Source organism: Abramis brama, assembly GCF_963993115.1.
Source record: "Abramis brama genome assembly, chromosome: 8".
Lineage (NCBI taxonomy): Eukaryota > Metazoa > Chordata > Actinopteri > Cypriniformes > Leuciscidae > Abramis > Abramis brama.
This window is the reverse complement of record NC_139970.1, coordinates 12,959,514-12,979,465: the sequence shown is the minus strand read 5'-3', so window position 1 is coordinate 12,979,465 and position 19,952 is coordinate 12,959,514. Positions and strand designations below refer to the sequence as shown.

The following is a 19,952-nucleotide window of genomic DNA, read 5'->3' as shown; positions in this document are numbered from 1 at the left end:
TTCCCCATAATATAGTCTCAAGTCAATATCTGCCTAAGAAATCGCCTAGTGTTAATCTGCATCACTATTTGTACTCGTTGTGAATACGCAGGCCACAAGAAGTAATTACGTGGGGTTTTTTTGGGTTTTTTTTATCACTTTTACTTAGGACATGCTAGCTGGCAACAAAGGATTCCATTCATTGTGCTAAGCTAAGCTAGCGCCGACCCTGTCAAGCTAAAACAATGCATGCACTGAGACAAAAATGCATTTACCCACCTATCTAAATGTATGAAAGAATATGAATAAGCCCTATTTCAAAAAACGGTGGAGTGTTCCTTTAAGTATCTGTACTTTATCAGAATATTTTTATTTTGCAAAACTTTTACATCATAAATTCCAAAGCATAATTTTGTACTTTTTACTTCATTACATTTTATGAAAACATATAGTTTATTCCTCATTATTTCGAACTGAAGAAATCTCCACCCCCTCTGAGCAATAGTATCCAACTGCAGAGCCGCAGCGCTGTACATCACAGTAGTTTCAGGACAGCAGCGCCAGGTCAGCAGTCTCAGATCGGTTGCTAGGGTGGAGCTTAGAGTTAGAGTGAAGTTAGGTTTAGTGGTGGGGGCAGGTTAGGCAATTGTCAGCTTTGCCCTAACTTCCAGGCACTGTTGTCGCATATGGCTCTGCAGTTGGACATATCACCATCTGAGACACAAGAGCGATGTCTGATTCATAAAGAGCTGATTCTTCTCAGTGAAACTGTTGAATTATTTCGCTATTCACATTGAGTGATTCATTCGCGAATCAGACTGATCCGCTTGCAGCTTTTCTCGAGTCAACAACTCACTGATTAAATGATCTAGTCAGAGTGATTCTTCATGTCTCAAAGGCCCTGTCCCAAAGCCCTAAGCCCTCGCAATCTTCCTCCAAGTCCACACATTTGTGACGTAATGCCGCTTTGACTGTCGGGTAAAAGTCTGCTGCGGAAACAGCGGGCTTGCGGGCTCGGCAAAAGTGCGCATTGAGGGCATTTGCGAGCACCCTTCTGAAACCTAAAATGACAGTTGGGACACCCCATGGCAAGGTTCCTCAAATCCCGTCCTGGAGGGCCAGTGCCCTGCAGAGTTTAGTTCCAACCCTAATCAAATGCACCTGAACAAGCTAGTCAAAGTCTTCAGAGTTACTAGAAAATTGCAGGTAAGTGATTTTGTTCATGGTTTGAACTAAACTCTGTAGGACAGTGGCCCTCCAGGGCTGGATTTGAGGAACCCTGCCCTTGTGCACTTAGTGTACATGTGCACACATGACCGCAAGTTTATATGAAGTGTGCCATTTGGGACAGGGCCAAAATGAGCCAAGAACCAGGATACCTTCAGGATGCACGCAACTGATGACACGAAAAGTTACTAATATTTAATTTTAATTTTGGTTAATTTAAGTAAATCTCGCAAATCAGTGCGAGCTGTTTAAGCCCTTTGAAATGCTTGAATGTGGACATAGCTGCATTTATATGAATTAATCTGTACTAGACAGGCCATTTTAGGTAAAATAGCACAAATTATTTTCCGTGCATATTCCCTGCTGCACAAGCAGTTTCAAAGAATATAAAACATAGTATGCTTGCACAGCATTCCTCTATTTGTCACCACATATTTACACAAATGTAGTTTTTGCTCATTTTTAGAATACTATATGGGAGCCTGTACTTGTTTACTTGTTTGGACACTTGAATTATTAGTAAATAAATTAGATGTTTTAGTATATTGAGCTATACAGTTTAAGTTTTTGATAGTGTATAATAAAATGTTTGCTTATTTGCAGATCAATGCATATTTTGCATACATGTCTATATATACATTTTTCTTACTGACTGGTGCTGGATAGAATAAAAAAAAACATGGTTCATGTCACCTGTTGTGTTTACTGTTTCATTTTTTAAGGACTTTAAGTCTGTTTATCATCATTTCCTGTGTTTGTATTCTGTTCACTTCCGTTGCTATGGTCATTTATTGGGTGTTTCTCAAACGGAAGGCTGCATCCTACCGAGACTGCGTCCATCCTAGTCCAGTCCTTCTGAGGCTTGTAGTCTAGTGTCCTCCTCAGCAATTAAACGCTAGAATGAGACGGTCTAGTAAGAGGTCTCACGAAAATACTATTAAAACTTAATTTTGGACAAATACTTGTATTACAAATGTTTATAGTAAGAGTCTTTTTATCAATGCTATACAGTGAATGACAGCCGTCTGCAGTCTCCTAGTGGTTTACATTATTGTCAGTTTAGTGTTACTGATTAATTTACAGCAAAACAAAAGATAACATAGATGTTTTCATGTCCATTCAAGCCGTGACTTCATCTATTAGTATTAGTATTTTAATTTGACTTCTCAGACCCCATTTGAGTCCAATTCAAACATTCAATTCTGTTCATTTTAAGCCATGTTTTCAAGACTTTCTGTACAGTAGTTGCAAAGCGAATACTCAAGTGTTGTGTCAAGATAAAGTGTGAGCTCTTGGACCTGTTTACATCTGGTATTAAGATGCGTTTTGGTTGATCAGATCACAAGTAGACGAGGGAGGCACATTCCCGTTTACACCTGGTGTTTTAATCCGTCTCTTTTGTCCACTTTCAACCACTTCTGTCCTGATTTCTTTGAGGGGAGGCACTATGGCATAGCCAGCAGCCATATCACCCTGTAGCCCAAGACTGGTTCACTGAACTAAGCAGGGCTGAGCCTGGTTAGTACCTGGATGGGAGACCACCTGAGAAAACCAGGTTGCTGCTGGAAGAGGTGTTAGTGAGGCCAGCAGGGGGTGCTCACCCTGTGGTCTGTGTGGGACCTAACGCCCCAGTGTAGTGATCGGGACACTATACTGTCAAAGAGCACCGTCCTTTGGATGAGATGTTAAACCGCGGTCTTGACTCTCTGTGGTCATTAAAAATCCCAGGATGTCCTTCGAAAAAGAGTAGGGGTGTAACCCCAACATCCTGGCCAAATTTGCCCCTTGGCCTCTGTCCATCATGGCCTCCTTATCATCCCCATATACTGATTGGCTTCATCACTGTCTCCTCTCCACCAGTAAGCTGGTGTGGGGTTTGTGTTCTGGCACAATATGGCTGCCGTCGCATCATCCAGGTGGATGCTACACATTGGTGGTGGTTGAGGAGATTCCCCCTTCCATGTAAAGCGCTTTGAGTACCCAGAAAAGCGCTATATAAATGTAACAAATTATTATTTATAATTATGGGCAGGTAAATGTATGGATTTTTTTTTTTAGATCTTTCGATCTAATGGTTGTATTAGGTCAGGGATGTCCAATACTGCTCCTGGAGGGCAAATGTACTTCATAGTTTAGGTCCAAACTGCCACAAACACATTTGCCTGGAAGTTTCTAGTTCATTCTGAAGACTTTTATTAGCTGATACAGGTGAGTTTAATTAGGATTTTAGCTCAAATCTGCAGGAAAGTGGCCCTCCAGGAGTGGGCCCTCCTGTATTAGATAGTCACTCTTAAACGGATATACAATGACTTTTACAAAACCAATTTTCTCATTTGATGCGATGAGTAATGTGTGATTCCTGTGCCAGAAGCATCACCAAACCATTTTTTCAAACCACTTGTCCTGTAGGGTCACGGGGATGCTGGAGTCCATCCCAGCATCTCTGTCCGTAGGCAGGGAAATATTTAATTATTTCTGGCAGCTCCAAAAGACATTAGCAATAAAGGAAACACACACAACCTTAAATTAGGGAATGGTTCCAAACAACCTCCACATGTATGGGTGTCCCAGTGGGCACAGCTAGTCTAATAATCAAGGAGTGAGTTACAAGAAACGACCCAAATACTCTCTGCACTAACAAGACAGAGACTTGTGAAGGACCAATGAAGGTAAGTTACCAAGAAGCGCCACCAGTCAACCAAAGTGAGAGTTTTAAATATATATTAAAATAAAGTATTGCATGCTCTAGCTTGCTTAGCTTCTGTGGACCACCAGCCTTGAGCTACAGGATGATATGGATGCCCAGTGTCTTGGCTACCTAATAAAGCCAGTCAAATCATATCAGCTCAAAACAAAGCTGAAAAAAGAAGGATGCTCTATGGAAATCAAGTTATACTTTTAATTGTCATTGCACAGGTATAAGATTATGTGAACAATGAGATTAATAAATGAATCAACCTTAACTCCAGAATTATCCACATACTTCTTAATATCTTACATATCAATCAGAATCAGAAGAGAATACATTAAAGTAAAAAAAAATATTTGCCATTATTACAAAGTGTACTTTTTAAAAGTTAAGAAACTAATGCCTGGTTTCACAGACAGTGCATAGATTCAGGATTAGTTCAATTAGGACGTTTAAGTAGCTTTTATAAATGTACCTTAGAAAAAGACATTACAGGTGTGCATCTTTAGACAAAACGATGGCACTGACATATTATAAAGGCCCCCTGAAATCAAAATTTAAGTTTTTAAGCTTTTAGTATGAATATGCTAGCCTTAAGGTTATGAATAAGCTGGTGTGTTTCAAAACAATGACAAAATTTGCATTTAGGAGATATAAGCATTCAAAACTTACAGTCTCTCACTTCTGCTAGAATGGATCATGGATTTTTATGACATCACCGCAGACTTCAGCTTCTCATCACATCTTCTGTCCAATCAAATGCTCTCGAGAATCTAAAGTGCCCCGCCCCCTATGCTATAAATACCACCTGGCTAAAGCGACCGTTGACACGTTGTGTGTCCAGTTGCTCAAATACTCAGAAATTTTATTGCAGAAATTTTATTGTTTTCCAACTGTATGTTGGTTGAGTATGAAATGTCTAGAATTTATTCACAATTCTACTACTGAATCCAACTTATCATCAGCACTCGGATTCGCTTCCATGGTGCTGTCAAGTACGACTTGCAGTCTGAGGTAAACTAAACGCTATTGGCTATTTGAAAAGGGAGAGAAGCCATTCAATATGTCCCGCCTTAGCATGTTTTTATCTGTAGCCTAACCATTCACAAAGTCAACAAATATATGATGCCCAGTGTTCTAAAATATGTTTATATTACATGTTTATTTGCCTTTTATTTACATTTATGATTGTATTTAGCTACTGTTCATGATGACCCTATCTGGTCACCCATCAATGTAGAGCCACTGCATACTAGCTCATGCATACTTATCAGGTACCACAAAAGACTTGATGCTATCATGGATGGTGCATCTACAAATTGTGAATTTCTCATCATGCAATCAACACACTGGTAAAGTATAGCACCATATATGGTGAGGTGTATTTATATGTGACTGTAAACATGCCATTCTTTAGAAATAATGGTGTATTATCAGCACAGCTGCAGTCAGGCGTATGTTTTTGTTTCTGGGTGTCTGTTAAAGCACTGATAACATGAAAGGAGCCAAAGCTTTATCACATTACCACTACACAGTACATATTCCAGTGACTCTCAATGAGTGTGTGTGTTGAGCAGATGCTGTTTGAAATGGCTCCCAGTCAATAATGACCTGATTCAATAAACACACATTAATGTGTGAAGTAGCTTGTAAAGTCTGTGAGGCCAGGACTTTCAGGACAGGATAGCGTTTCACAAAACTTTATGTTTGAGGTTATTTTTTAATTTTTTTAAATAACATAGTACCATAGTACTTATGTTGTCTACCTACTGGTGATATATTTACTGAATTCACTTTTCACTTGGTTACAAGTGTTTAATCCGGACTGTAGTTAAACCGTAATGCAAATGCCATGTGAATAATCACTCTCAAGCAATCATGACAGCAGTGATTGACTAATGCTGCCAAGAACATGCACAGTCTCATACATTTCAAATGCAGCAGGACAGGGAAAATATAATTCTAGTTCACACTTTTAAGAGCTTTCCAAAACCAGTTAGGCTCTGGGAACACATGTACTATAGTATATTAAACTAATTATGCTTTTATTGTCATTACTGAATTATGTTGCATATAGCAGGACTAGCTACCAAAGCTAACTTTCTCAGACTGGCCAGACCTGGTCACCCCCTTGCAGATAGTTGAATTTATTTTTTTGACCCACTTAAGAAAGACTTGAAGCTGCAGTAAGCGATTTCTGGTAAACACTGTTGATATCTGAAATCACCAAAACAAACATGCCCCTACCCAAAAGGATCACACCCCTATCTTGATGCCTCCGTTCCCACATTCACGCACACACTATCACAGCATGACTATGGCGGAATGACTATGCTGTACCTGCCGCCCGAGGGTATGATGTCATCAATAAGTTGGGTGACAAGACGTTCTGTTTTTCCCAGGACAGTCCCGTATTTCAGCTCTATTTTTAATGTCCTGATTTTTTATGAAAGAAAATAATGTTTTGTCCCATATTTCTTCTTTCATAAATTATCTTTGCTAGATGATCATAAAATAGATATAAAATTCTCACATGAGAATAGCCTAATCTAAGGTAGCCAATCTCATCCAATCACATTTCGTTATAGATTACATTGCAATTAGTGAAGGCGGGATATTAGAGAGTGCAGAGATCAAGTCAGACACTAAGAAGTCAAAGAAGCGCGTGTACATTTTAAACTCAAAAAGAGTTGATCAAGTTATGCGCAGTAAGTTGAGAAAAAAAGAACTCAATGTGGTATTGCGCTGAATGACACATACCAGAAGCCCGCTCTCACACAGGTCACAATCCCGAATTCAGTTCTCTTTGGGCCTGAATGGTCAAATACAGACACAGTTGTCAAAATGCCCATCATGTGAAGTATACACAGGATATGTAGCATTCAGGCTTAAAGTGACAGCAGCCTATAGCCGTCTGTGTCTGTAGGTGTCTGTAGGTGTGGCGAAAGTTCTTTACAATTGGAAAAAATAATCAAAAAATAATCAAATATTCAAAAACAAATTACAATTATTATTTGAAGGATACAAATGTCTTAAAATAACCCTATTGGAGTCAGTGCCATCATCCAGTCTAAGGAATGACGTATAGGTATGGTTAACGCTGATAACTAGAAGCTCCTTTCATCACCTGTCCATCCCGTCTCATATTCAACCATGAGAAATCTGATCACCCTGTGAAGGCTATGATAATTCATGTCAAATGTCAAATTGTTATTTAACTCCTCTACTCCTTCGATAGCAAAGTCATCCCTTCCATCCAAAAAAAACCCCCACCGCTTTCATGAACAGCTCCCCACATAACACGATAGTCCAAGTCACTAATATATTACAAATATGACAAGATTAAGGGGATATTAGCGATCACTAAAAAGGTAACCAAAAGACAAAACATAAATTAGGAGTATGTTATCTCACTTTTTGGACACACTTTGGGAGCAGATGCTTGAAACAGGCAGCTGATAAAGGTTTAGACATTCCAGGCTTATAATAATAAAGCAAATGAACAAGCAAAGATGGCACACGAGTATATTCAAGCAAAAGACAGCATAACCACAGCAAAACCAATGTTACACATGTATCGAGAATAAATAAAGCAAGCTCTGCGTCCGTTTTCAGGCCATCCCGCTCCTCAAGAGCTCTCCAGCGCTGAAAAGCTTCTCCGATATTATCGCTGGTCCTACCTCTCGCCTGATCGTAACCATCTTTTAAAGTTATATTACCTGGGTCTTTCCCTCTTTTGCATTTTCTCTGCCATCTCCAGTTTCTACAGTCGTTCTGCTAATGTCTGTCTTGTGCATTGAGCTCTCTCCCCTCCCCCATCATGAGTGGACACACCCCTTACTGCTAATTGGCTACAAGTGTGTTTTGGTGCTAGGTCCAATCCAATTTTCAACAGCATTTTTCAAAAAATGCTTACTGCTCCTTTAAATACATCTTTATAGTAATGTCATAATTACTTTTGTTGTATTTGAAATATGTTTAACGTGTGCTGCCGAATGTACTGACAAGTATTTATGGTAAACTAAAATATACTTTAATGTCATGTCTATTTAAACTTGTCTATCATGCATTTAAATATATTTGTGATTATACATCTGTAATAATGAAGTTGCAATTTAGTCAATTTAAAATATTTTAACTTTCAACGTAATATCATAATCAAGTGCTTTACCTGTGCTTTCGAAGTACACTATAAGTGCACATTCAATACAATTAAACACACTTCTTTGTGTAGGGCCAGCCTGACCCTAGATTAGAGTTGTAATGTGACATCAACAGAACAGTTTCACACAGACAGTTCTCTTACGAGAGTACTCTCGTGTTGCGTAAGTTTAGCTTACGCTACGGGAAAACTCCTTTTCTCGAGAATACTGAAGCAAAAAATGATCCTTAATTTTTAGAATGTAAAACGCATTTGCTGCAGCAGGCAGACATAGGCGAGGCAGCTCGCGCTCCTATTGGCTGCTCTGCGGCAACTGCTGCAACCTATCAGCGCCAATGAGAGGCTCGCCTCGCACTGTCATCATGGCCCGCCAAAAGGGGTGTGGCTTCAGCCTATAAAAACCCCTCGCCCAGGTTGCACAAGTGATTTCGTCTCCTTTCAGCGAAGGACTTCGCTGGATCTTCGAGTGAAAAGCAACGCCGTGGAACAGCATCTCAGCGGGACGAGCTCGAGTCAAGGACATTGGCTGGATATTCGCCGCCTTCGCTCGCCGTACCTGCTGCACTATCCGACGCTCATATCCTTTCACTGCTCCGTCTATGTTCGCCGCTGCGACACACACGTTCTCTCACCTAAAAGAGCAAAGGCATTTTTCAATGCCCACCATGTCCTGCAGCTCGTGCGGCTTTCTCTGAGTCCCCCGTCTCATTCCTTGACGGCCAATGCCCCGCTGCCGCGGAGGACGACAGCTGTTCGATCCTGGCGTCCGGGAGCGAGGACTGGTCGGGATCCATCCCTGACCCCGCCCTGTCGACTCAGGAATCCAGCGCGAGGGCTTCCGTCGACACTGAGCTTCTCCGCCTCCTCACAAAGGCCGTGGAGGACCTCGGCCTTGACTGGTCTACGCCCAAGGAGCCCGCACCTAACGTCGCTCTGCACCTGTTTCGAGGCCCGCTCCCTTCCTCCCCGAGCTGCATGATGAGCTCTCCAGGTCGCGGGGAGCCCCGTTTTCGGCCAGGCTAAGATCCTCTGTGTCTTCGAGGCTCTCTGCGGTTGACGGCGCGAAAGACAGGGGATATCTCTCTGTTCCTCCTGTCGAGGAAGCTGTAGCAACGCACTTGTGTCCGCCCTCTGCGGAATGGCGGTCCAAGTTGAGTCTGCCTACCAAAGCCTGCCGGACTACTTAGACGCTGATTGGTCGCGCCTACGCCGCCGACGGTCAGGCTGCATCCGCCCTGCATACCATGGGCATTTTGCAGATTTACCAGGCTAACCTTCTCCATTCACTGGACGAGGCTGGCCCATCGGCGCAGGGTGTGACGGACCTGAGAAGCACGACAGGCTAGGTCCCAGAGCTACTAAGGCCGCCGCCCTCCTGGACGCCCCTGTTTTACCAGCCGGTCTCTTTGGTCCCTCGGTGAAGGGCTTTGCGGAGTGATACACGGAGGTACAGAAAACGTCTCAGGCTATGAGACCCTTTTTGCCGCGGCGCTCCAGTTCCGCAGCGGGTCACGCTAAGAAGCAGCCGCCCACTCGGAAAACAGCGCCCCCACCGCCTCCTCCGCCTGCTTCGCAACATCGCCAGGCTCGGGATACACGTCAGCGCTCGCGCTCTACCAGCCGCCGCAGACCGCCTCCTGCCCGGGGACCCAGGCACAAGCTCACGCTGAGCTTTGAGCCTCCCAAGTCTTCCTAGCCCCCCTAGGAAGGCGCCGATGGTTAAGTCCCGCCGCGGCCGGACCGCCATCGAAATCAGCACGACCCGCTCTCTCAGTTCCCTCAACGGAGGTGACTCGAAGAGTGTATTCAGCAGCCAACGAGTCAGTTCCTCAACTCGCTCGCCTGCACACAAACGGCAAAAAAAAATCTCAAAAAGAGCATTATGTCTGGTCATATTCCGGCTCAGGCCGAAGGTGTTTTAAATGTAGGTCAGGTACCCACTGCCCAGTGCCCATCTTTTTAAATCTCAAAAAGAGCATTATGTCTGGTCATATTCCGGCTCAGGCCGAAGGTGTTTTAAATGTAGGTCAGGTGCCCACTGCCCAGTGCCCACCCCTGCACACAAACAGTACCCTCTCTGTGTGTCACACTCATCCAGGGTCGAAAACAATAAAGCTGGCTCAGGCCACTCGACCGCTAAGTGTAGGAGAAGTGCCCACTTCCCAGTGTCTCACACCACCACAGGGTCCATATCAGTCAAACCGGCTCACGCCATTCATATTTTAAGTGTAGGAAATGTGCCCGCTGTACAGCGCCCACTCCTGCCTGTGAATATGACTGTATTTGCGCTACGCACACACATAACGCCTCAGCGTATGAACCCAGCTCGCGCTGGCAGTGTCTCGAGTGCAGATCACGTGTCTGCCTCTCAGCGTACACACTTTGTGGAAAGCTCGCCGTGCCTTGCGCCGCGAGCCCACAGAGCTGCGCCTGTAATAAAGCATCTCCCCGTTTATACGGCCAGGGTGCCAGTTACAGAGCCTCTGCACGAAGTGCCGTCTGCCCCATTTGAAATGAGCATGATGAACAAAGTACGTCATCATGGCCGGGTCTCTGCGTCCCCATATCTGAGCGACGTGAACCCAGATTTCATTCTACCCCTGGCCATTCACGCAAAAGCATGGGAAGGGATCCCAGGGGCTTCAAAATGGGTGCTAAAGATAGTGAAACAGGGCTACTCACTACAATTCGCTCGCAGACCACCGCGCTTCACAGCCCGGGTCGAAACTTCGGTGAATCAGGAAGTAGCACACCTAATTCGCACCGAAATAGCAAATTTGCTGAGGAAAGGGGCGGTGGAAACCATCCCCTTGGCAGAGAGCGAGTCGGGGTTTTACAGCCTTTCACGACTTCACACTTACAAATAAGTCAGATAGAATAAATGCGTATTTGGCGTGCTGTCCGAGGAGAGGGCTCCGGGCTCGGTATTCGGCCCGAACCCTGAGTACTCCCCCCGTATTCCTGGCTGTGAAAGAACAAGCCAAGAGTGAGGAGTCGGGATGGTGGAGGGATGCTGAAAACTGTCAAGGAATGTTAGGTGAGTTGACAGTGAATATATATATGCTTCCTCTCATGCTGATAGGGTAGACATGGTAATTGTTTGATGACGAGTTGATTGATTGATTATTTGAACGTGCTCCTCCCGAACTTTGTTTATAAAACATCATTTACTTCTTAGTACCAAAGAAGAATGGCGGGCTCCGCCCTATACTAGATCTCAGACGTTTGAACAAAGCGCTGATGACGCGCTCGTTCAAAATGATCACAACCAGACAAATCCTCGCTCGAATCCGACTGGGGGACTGGTTTATATCAGTGGATCTGAAAGACGGCTATTTTCAGATCCAAATAGCAGCCCGTCACAGGCCGTTCTTGAGATTCGCCTTCGAGGGCCAGGCTTATCAGTACACCGTCCTTCCCTTCGGCCTGTCTTTAGCACCTCGTACATTTACGAAATGCATGGACACGGTGCTCGCGCCCCTCAGACGAAGGGGCGTGAGAGTCCTGAACTATCTGGACGACTGGCTAATTATAGTACAGTCAAAGGAGGAACTGCTGCTACACAAAGCTTTACTGCTGACCCATCTCGAACAGTTGGGTCTCAGAATCAACTGGGCCAAAAGTATTCTATCCCCCAGCCAGGAAAAATCTTTTCTGGGGATAGAGTTGGACTCCAGCTCTATGGTGGCGTGCCTGACACGAGAACGCGATCCAGCGCCTAGCAGCGACATTCACTGTAGGGAAGAATCTCCCCCTCAGAGTGTTTCAGAGGATGATGGGTCTCATGGCCTCAGCCTCGATGGTGCTGCAGCTGGGTCTGCTGCACATGCGCCCTTTTCAGCTGTGGCTGAGACGGCAGGTGCCAGAGCGAGCGTGGACATCAGGTCTGCTTCGTCTCACGGTGAATCAGACATGTGTAGCAGCTCTGAAACCGTGGATGAGAGCCGGCTGGTACCAGTCTGGCGTGAACCTGGGCATCGCTTCACGAATCAAAGTAGTCTCGACAGATGCTTCCAACACGGGTTGGGGCGCCCTATACGAAAGGAGACCTTCAATGGGCCTGTGGTCAGACGCGGAGAAGCGTCTATACATAAACTGTCTAGAGATGAAAGCGGTCGAAAACGCCCTTCAGTTCTTCCTCCCCACACTGAGGAACCACCACATTCTGATCAGAACGGACAACACGTCGGTGGTGTCCTACATAAATCGCCAGGGCGGCCTCAGTTCCCGGAGCCTTCTTGCAATAGCAAAACGCCTCCTCATATGGGGCCAGCACAATCTATGCTCGCTGAGAGCGGCGCATGTGCCGGGCGTCCTGAACGTGGGCCCAGATATGCTATCCAGGGCAAAACTCTCCCCAGGGGAGTGGTCCCTGCACCCCCTGACTGTGTGAAACATCTGGGACATTTTCGGCAGAGCAGAGGTAGACCTGTTCGCGTCGCAAACCAACGCTCACTGCCCAATGTTCTTTTCAAAAGAAAGAAATGCGCTGGCCCTAAACTGGCCCAGACGCTGATGGAACTGGGGAACATAGCTCCATGGCCAATTCCGCTTAGGAAGGACCTGTTGTCCCAGGCCCAGGGCGCAATTTGGCACCCATACCCCGAGCTGTGGGCCCTACATGTGTGGGCGATCAACTATCACTATTTCACCTCCCGGAGGGAGTGCTGAACACGATCACAGAGACTAGAGCTCCGTCTACTAGACGGCTCTATGCGTCCAAATGGTCAGTGTTAGCTGAATGGTGCTCAGCTCATGACTTAAACCTAGATGGTGAGGTAACGGTGGTGCTTTCTTTCCTACAAGAGCTGTTGGATAGCGGGAGAACCCCATCCACGCTCAAAGTGTATGTGGCGGCCATAGCAGCATTTACGAAACCTGTAAATGGCCAGTCGCTGGGAAGGAATGACCTCATAATCCGTTTTCTCAGGGGTGCTAGGAGGCTGAATCCTCCTCGGCCACCCTCGGTTCCAGCGTGGGACCTTTCCACGGTCCTAGAGGCCATGAAAGGTGGACCATTCGAACCATTACACGTGGTGGAGCTAAAATACCTGTAATTCAAAACCGCTTTTCTGCTGACACTAGCCTCAGTAAAACGGGTGGGCGACCTGCACGCGCTCTCGGTGAGCGCTAGGGTCATCCTCAAACCAAGGCACGGTTACGTCCCAAAAGTGCTTGCGACTCCTTTTAGAGCGCAAGTTATTTCCCTCTCGGCCCTCCCTGCGTTTGACAGTGAGGCTGGGGTTAACCTCCTTTGCCCAGTAAGGGCTTTAAGGATTTATGTGGAGCGCTCTGCCGCCTTTAGGCAAACAGAGCAGCTTTTCGTTTCATTTGGTGGCTGCGTCAAAGGGCTAGCCGTCTCGAAACAGACCCTGTCCAGATGGATAGTAGACGCTATTGCATCAGCTTATGCGTCCAAGGGCCTGGATTGCCCCTTGGGGGTTAGGGCCCACTCGACTAGAGGTATGGCCTCGTCGTGGGCATGGACAAGTGGGGTCTCACTTCATGACATTTGTATGGCAGCAGGCTGGGCCTTGATGTCTACATTAAAAGGTTTTATAACCTGGAAGTTTTCCCGTATGTAAGCTAAACTTACGCAACAACCGAGGTTACGTTAGTAACCGAGTGTCGTTTTCTAAAAATGTGGTCTCTGACATGCACTCTAGGCTGATCGATTCCTCCAAAAGCTTGTCAAATCTATTCTAAATGTATTTTCAGTGAGGTTTTCCATGATCAGCTGGTCATTTACCTCCCATAGCTGTCTTCATATAAGGTAAACTATTTACACAGGTGTCTACTCATCCACACCACAGGTTAAATACCTGAACTGAGTGAGATCACTGTGAAAGAATGAGAGAACACACATACCACTCTCCTGCTGCTCTCTGTAACATATTGTTCTGAATGCCACATACTGTCAGCAAGGGTTGTTGTAAAGCAAAGATTCAGGCAAACAGTCTTTAATAAACTCCAAAGTTAAATCCAAGAACAGGTAATCAAAGAAAACACAAACGAGACCAGACAAATGAGAACTGAAATGACTGCAACTTAAATACATGGTAAATGAGGGTAAAATGACAAACACCTGTGCATATCAAATGAATCACTATGACAACTCATAAGTGGCGGGAAAACTAGACAAAGGAAATCAGGAAACGAATGAAAACAAACTAAAAGTCCATTAAAATTAAACTAAGATCAAAATAACTGAATGTCTGTGACACAAACAGACACTCAGATGTCTCTTGATTCATTAACTTTTAACTAAAAATTAAAGTAAAATTCAATTATAGCATGACATTTCTCAAAACAAATGACAGGAAGATGGCCTCATGTTAATTAAGTTCAAATCAATCCCAAAAGCATGAAAAAAAAATCATAATATCTTAAATCAGTGTTACACAACAAGTCTTGCATCATGCAGAAGCCATCTCAAAAACTAAATACTTCAGTAGCTTGTGGAACTACTGTAGATTTAGTAGCAACAACTCTAATAAAAAAACCAACATTTTAATCATATTTTGCTGTGATTATCCTCTACTCTCTTATGGCAAATTCGTAACTATTTTATCCCTCAAATAGCGTATTGTCTAGTGTCCTTGGGATCATCAGTTTTGGCAATCAAACAGATGACATCATATTTGTCTCTTGGGTACTTTACGATAAAGAGGGAGTTCATGTGTGACTTGATGACAGCAAGGTCTTCTGGTCCTTTGGCAGCAAAACAAGGCTAAATCATCACTCCTCCATGCAGCAGAGTGTTTGACAGTATGTTTTAGGTGTTTTTGGAGAGACATTTTGTGAGTATTATAACTACTTCAGTCTGTTCTAATGACATTATTCTACAAATATTGTAGCTTGTTTAAATTTAGCTTAATATTTGTCTCTTATGATTGCAAGGCTGCATTTTATTGATCAAAAACAGTACTATTGTAAAATATTATTACAATTTTAAAATAACTGTTTTCTATTTAAATATATTTTAAGAATATAATTCATGCCTGTGACGGCAATGCTAAATTTACAGCATTATTATTGGAGTCTTCAGTAGCTATGCTTCCATACAAAGTTGTGAATTTAACTTATGTGCAAAATTGGAATATCACATAATAAAAAACAATTTTAGCGAATAAAGAAGTGTTCATATTATCCTATGTGTTCAAGAGAAAAATATCACTTCCTTGGAAATTGATGCAAAATATCTGTAATAAAAGGGAAGTTGCTGGAATCGGCAAAGCCACTGTGGCTCTATTTTCCTACATCATAAATGAGAGCGCAAACGAAACACGCTGTCATGTTACCTTGCATTTGGATGCTTGATGTTTGGTAACAAAATCATGTGAGACATTTCTGGGAGGGAATTAAACCAATTCATACTGATGACAGACTTTGGCTCAGGCATTTCAGAACGACCAAATCAAATTTTGAGATGTTGTGCAAGGAAACTGATCCACTGGTTAGACCAGTTTATCCAATCACATCCACTGTTGAGGCAAACATGAGTTTAGTTTAGTTTAGTTAGTTATCTGAGAATATAGTGCTTTATAATTATATATCTGGTGAAGACAGATGATTGTTGTTTATGCTGTGTTTAAGGGTTAATTCACCCACAAATAAAAATTATTTCATTAATTACTGACCCGCATGTCGTTCAAAAACCCGTAAGACTTTCGTTCATCATCTTCATCTTTTTAATGAAATCTAAGAGATTTCTGTCCCTCCATTGACAGCAACACAACTACCACTTTGACTAGTTCATAAAGAAATTGTAAAACTAATCCATATGAATCGAGCGGTTTAGTCCAAAATTTCTGAAGAGACACAATCGCTTTATATGATGAACAGATTGAATTTAGGCTTTTATTCACATATAAACATCCATAACATCAGTTATGATAAAAGGAAGCTCAAGCATGTTTGCTTGACTTGCGAGAACCAATGAGGTTCCTCCTTGTGTTACACAGCACGTTTGAGCTTCAGCAATAACCAATGAGGTTCCTTCTCATGTTACGCAGCATGTTTGAGCTTCAGCAAGAACCAATGAGGTTCATTCTCGTGTTACACAGCACGTTTGAGCTTCAGCAATATCCAATGAGGTTCCTTCTCGTGTTACACAGCATGTTTGAGCTTCAGCAAGAACCAATGAGGTTCCTCCTTGTGTTATGCAGCACATTTGAGCTTCAGCAAGAACCAATGAGGGTCATTCTCGTGTTACGCAGCATGTTTGAGCTTCAGCAAGAACCAATGAGGTTCATTCTCGTGTTACACAGCACGTTTGAGCTTCAGCAATATCCAATGAGGTTCCTTCTCGTGTTACGCAGCATGTTTGAGCTTCAGCAAGAACCAATGAGGTTCATTCTCGTGTTACGCAGCACGTTTGAGCTTCAGCAATATCCAATGAGGTTCATTCTTGTGTTACGCAGCACGTTTGAGCATCAGCAAGAACCAATGAGGTTCATTCTCGTGTTAAGCAGCACGTTTGAGCTTCAGCAAGAGGTTTGTTCTTGTGCGTCAAGAAGGTTCGGTTGAGCTTCTGTTTATGTTTGCTGATCAATGTTTAAATGTGAATTAAAACCCAAATTAAATCTGTTCATCATATTATAAAGCATTCAAGTCTATTCAGAAAATTTGGACTAAACTGTTCAATTTATATGGATTCGTTTTACCTTTACCTTCGTTTCTCTTTATGAACTTTTTGAAGCGTCAAAGTGGTAGTTGCATAGCTGCCAATGGAGGGACAGAAATCTCTCAGATTTTATCAAACAGATCTTCATTTGTGTTCCGAAGAAGACAAAAGTCACACAGGTTTGGAATGACATGAGTGTGAGTAAATGATGACAGAATTTAAATTTTTGGGTTAACTATCCCTTTAAGAGAAAAAAAGGTGTTTCACATGACTTTACCTCTAGAGACAACAAATAGCCTAGTTGAAGATGACGTTTAAACATGCCATGTGTAGTGTGTGGTTCTGCCTCAGGTAAATCAGGCTAAAAGAAAATGCTTATCCTGTCAGAAAACGCACACAAGTGATGAGGTGTCTTGTTAAATGTAATTCCAGCCAGCAACACAAACACTTTGTATAGATTTGTCTACACAAAACAAGAAGAAACAATTGTGTCCATTAATTCAGGATTCTGAACAAACACAGATAAGACACAGAAGAGCCTGTCACTGTCCTCTGATCACACCAGCTCTAAAACACAATATAGCCAGTAAACAAGAGCACCTAACCTGCATATGACCATTAAAGCAGTGAATATAACACATCTGGAGGGTGGAGATGGAGGGAGGGGAACCTATTATAAAAACTGATCTTAACAGTTATAGTTCAGGAAAAAAACATGTGAATCAGCATGAAGGGGCTTTATGGAACGTAACGCCCTCTAATACACCTCACCCTTTAAACATAATAAACTTAATAAAGGGCAACGGTCGATTCATTAACCTCACAAAACCCAGGTTTCATTCATTCTCATGGGCATTGTTTGCTGTACATCATGCATTCACTAGGACACTTTTCCTGTTCTGGGAATTTAACCTCAAACCTTTGATCAAAGAGATCAAACCGAATAAACGTCACATTTATGATGATTAAGAGTAATTATATGCATGCGACTGTGGAATAACTGGAAATGTTCCCACATGAAACACTTACAGTGTACTGTATGTTTATGGACATCCTCAAATTTCATGTGTTCATCAAAATAAATATTAATTGTTTTGTCCTCAAATGCTTGAGTCAAACATGTATGATTGTCATTGCATGAAATACCAAATATCAAAGCAAGTGTGTATGTGTGTGTGTGCGCTGCAGGAGCTATTCTTCATCGCATTTGCTCAATGTCTTTTAATCAGCTGGTGATTTTAGTGGATGTATGAAGTGGATTTACTTTGAAACAATTTTCACTCAGATATTACAAGTAAATTTCACAAATAAATCACAAAGAAACTGCAAGTAACATTGAATTAAATATGAGATTTTGAAGTAGAAAGACATACTATTTTCTTGTAAAACGTACCTTTAGTTTATTTACAAATAAAAAAAAAATAAACTTCTTTTTTTTTTTTTTCAGTGTAACCAAAGGTGTAGAGATTCACATTAACTATGATCATGATCCACTAACATTGAAATTGTGTTAATTTTGATCAGTAACTATCATGCATTTGACATTTTTTTGTTAAGTGTGACTTTTGGGGTCACTTTTGGGCAGTGCTGGGGGTAACGCTTTATGAGTTTCGTAATTACTTTTCACTAGTAAAGTCACTAAGTCACTAGTAAAGTAATGCAATACTTTTAAATTTACAAGAAAATATCTGAGTTACTTTTTCAAATAAGTAACACAAGTTACTTTGCTTTCCCATGTATTGACTGGCAGCTCTCCTGAGAAATCGGGAGTGAGATGCAACATTGTGTGCGCTGTGTGAATATGATGGTAGTCCTAGAGTAGACTACATTTACTCACTGGCATGAAAACAGATTCAGTATTAAAATTAAAATAAAAAAAGCTAAAAAAATATTAAAAGCAAACTCATAATATTATAAAAACCTGCAATAATTAAATATGTTAAATAACACAAATATACTTTATTTATTTAATCAGGCTTATTCATTTCACTTTGGGCTTTGCTATTAAGAAACAAACAAGTAATCCCAGCCCAGGTGAGAAAAAGTAACGTAACACAACTAAGTAATGCAATTAGTTACTGTTTTTAGTGAGTAAAGCAATATTGTATCGCATTACTTTTAAAAGTAACGTTCCCCAGCACTGTATTTGGGACAGTTATTTTAAAATGCATAATATATATATATTTTTTACATAAAACTGGTCTAGCATAATATACATTTGACTTTGTAATACAGAAGAACATATCTAAAACAAAAAATAACGTTTGCTTTCTGTTTTAATGCTAAACTTGATTAGAGAAAGTTCTCACTCTTCATTCAAAAAGCGCATCAGATGTACCATTTGAACGAATAGCTGACTGAGTGTGAGATTAAAATTTCTTACAGATGAACTCAAACTGCTTAAACATCTTCCCATATGAACCTGAGGACATACAGAGGCAGAGCAAACTCACCCAGACAGCCGAGTTGAACTCTGGAGAGATTAGTGTCCGTCTGCTGCACGTCTGTCATTCACAGGAGTTCAGACCCGCTGTCCTGACTCTGCTCTTAAAGTGTTTTCCCTGTCGGCACCGAACTTGCTGGCATGGATCCTAACATCACAGGCTGAGTGTTCCTCATTGGTCGCAGGGTTATAGGAGTTGAAGGGGGAGGACTGAACACTGCACAGACTAAAAATGAAATGTGTGCCTCACTGATTTCTGTTTTCCTTTAAAGCCAGAGGATTGCAAATACAGTTTTTCATTGCTTATGTAATATTTTTACCTTTTACCTTATCCTCTTTTGGATATGTGTGTATAGCATAAAATGAGTTGGTATTATACTTAAACTATCTATCTATCTATCTATCTATCTATCTATCTATCTATCTATCTATCTATCTATCTATCTATCTATCTATCTATCTATCTATCTATCTTACCATAAGGAAGACGTTTTAAGAAATTAACACTTTTATTCAGCATGGGTGCATTTAATTAATCAAAAGTAAGGACTTTCACATTTAAATTTCTATTTCAAATAAATGTTGTTCTTTGGAACTTTCTATTGATCAAATCATAATCATAAAAATGTATCACAGTTTCCCTAAAATAATAAGCGGCACAATTGTTGTTAACATTGACAATAATCAGAAATGTTTCTTGAGCAGCAAATCATCATATTATAATTATTTCTGAAGGATCATGTGAAACTGAAGACTGGAGTAATGATGCTGAAAATTCATCTTTGATCACAGAAATAAATCATATTTTAAAATATATTACAATATA

The 19,952-nt window shown here is 42.0% G+C and overlaps 1 protein-coding gene across 1 annotated transcript in view; it reads right to left on the bottom strand.

Moving 5' to 3' along the window:
* The window catches only part of mylka (myosin, light chain kinase a), a 122,251-nt gene extending 102,867 nt beyond the window's left edge, over window positions 1-19,384 (bottom strand). The window contains exon 1 of the mRNA XM_084123267.1: window positions 19,137-19,384. The gene's annotated coding sequence lies outside the window, so the exon portion shown is untranslated. The remainder of the gene's footprint in view (window positions 1-19,136) is intronic.
* Window positions 19,385-19,952: the final 568 nt, after the last annotated feature.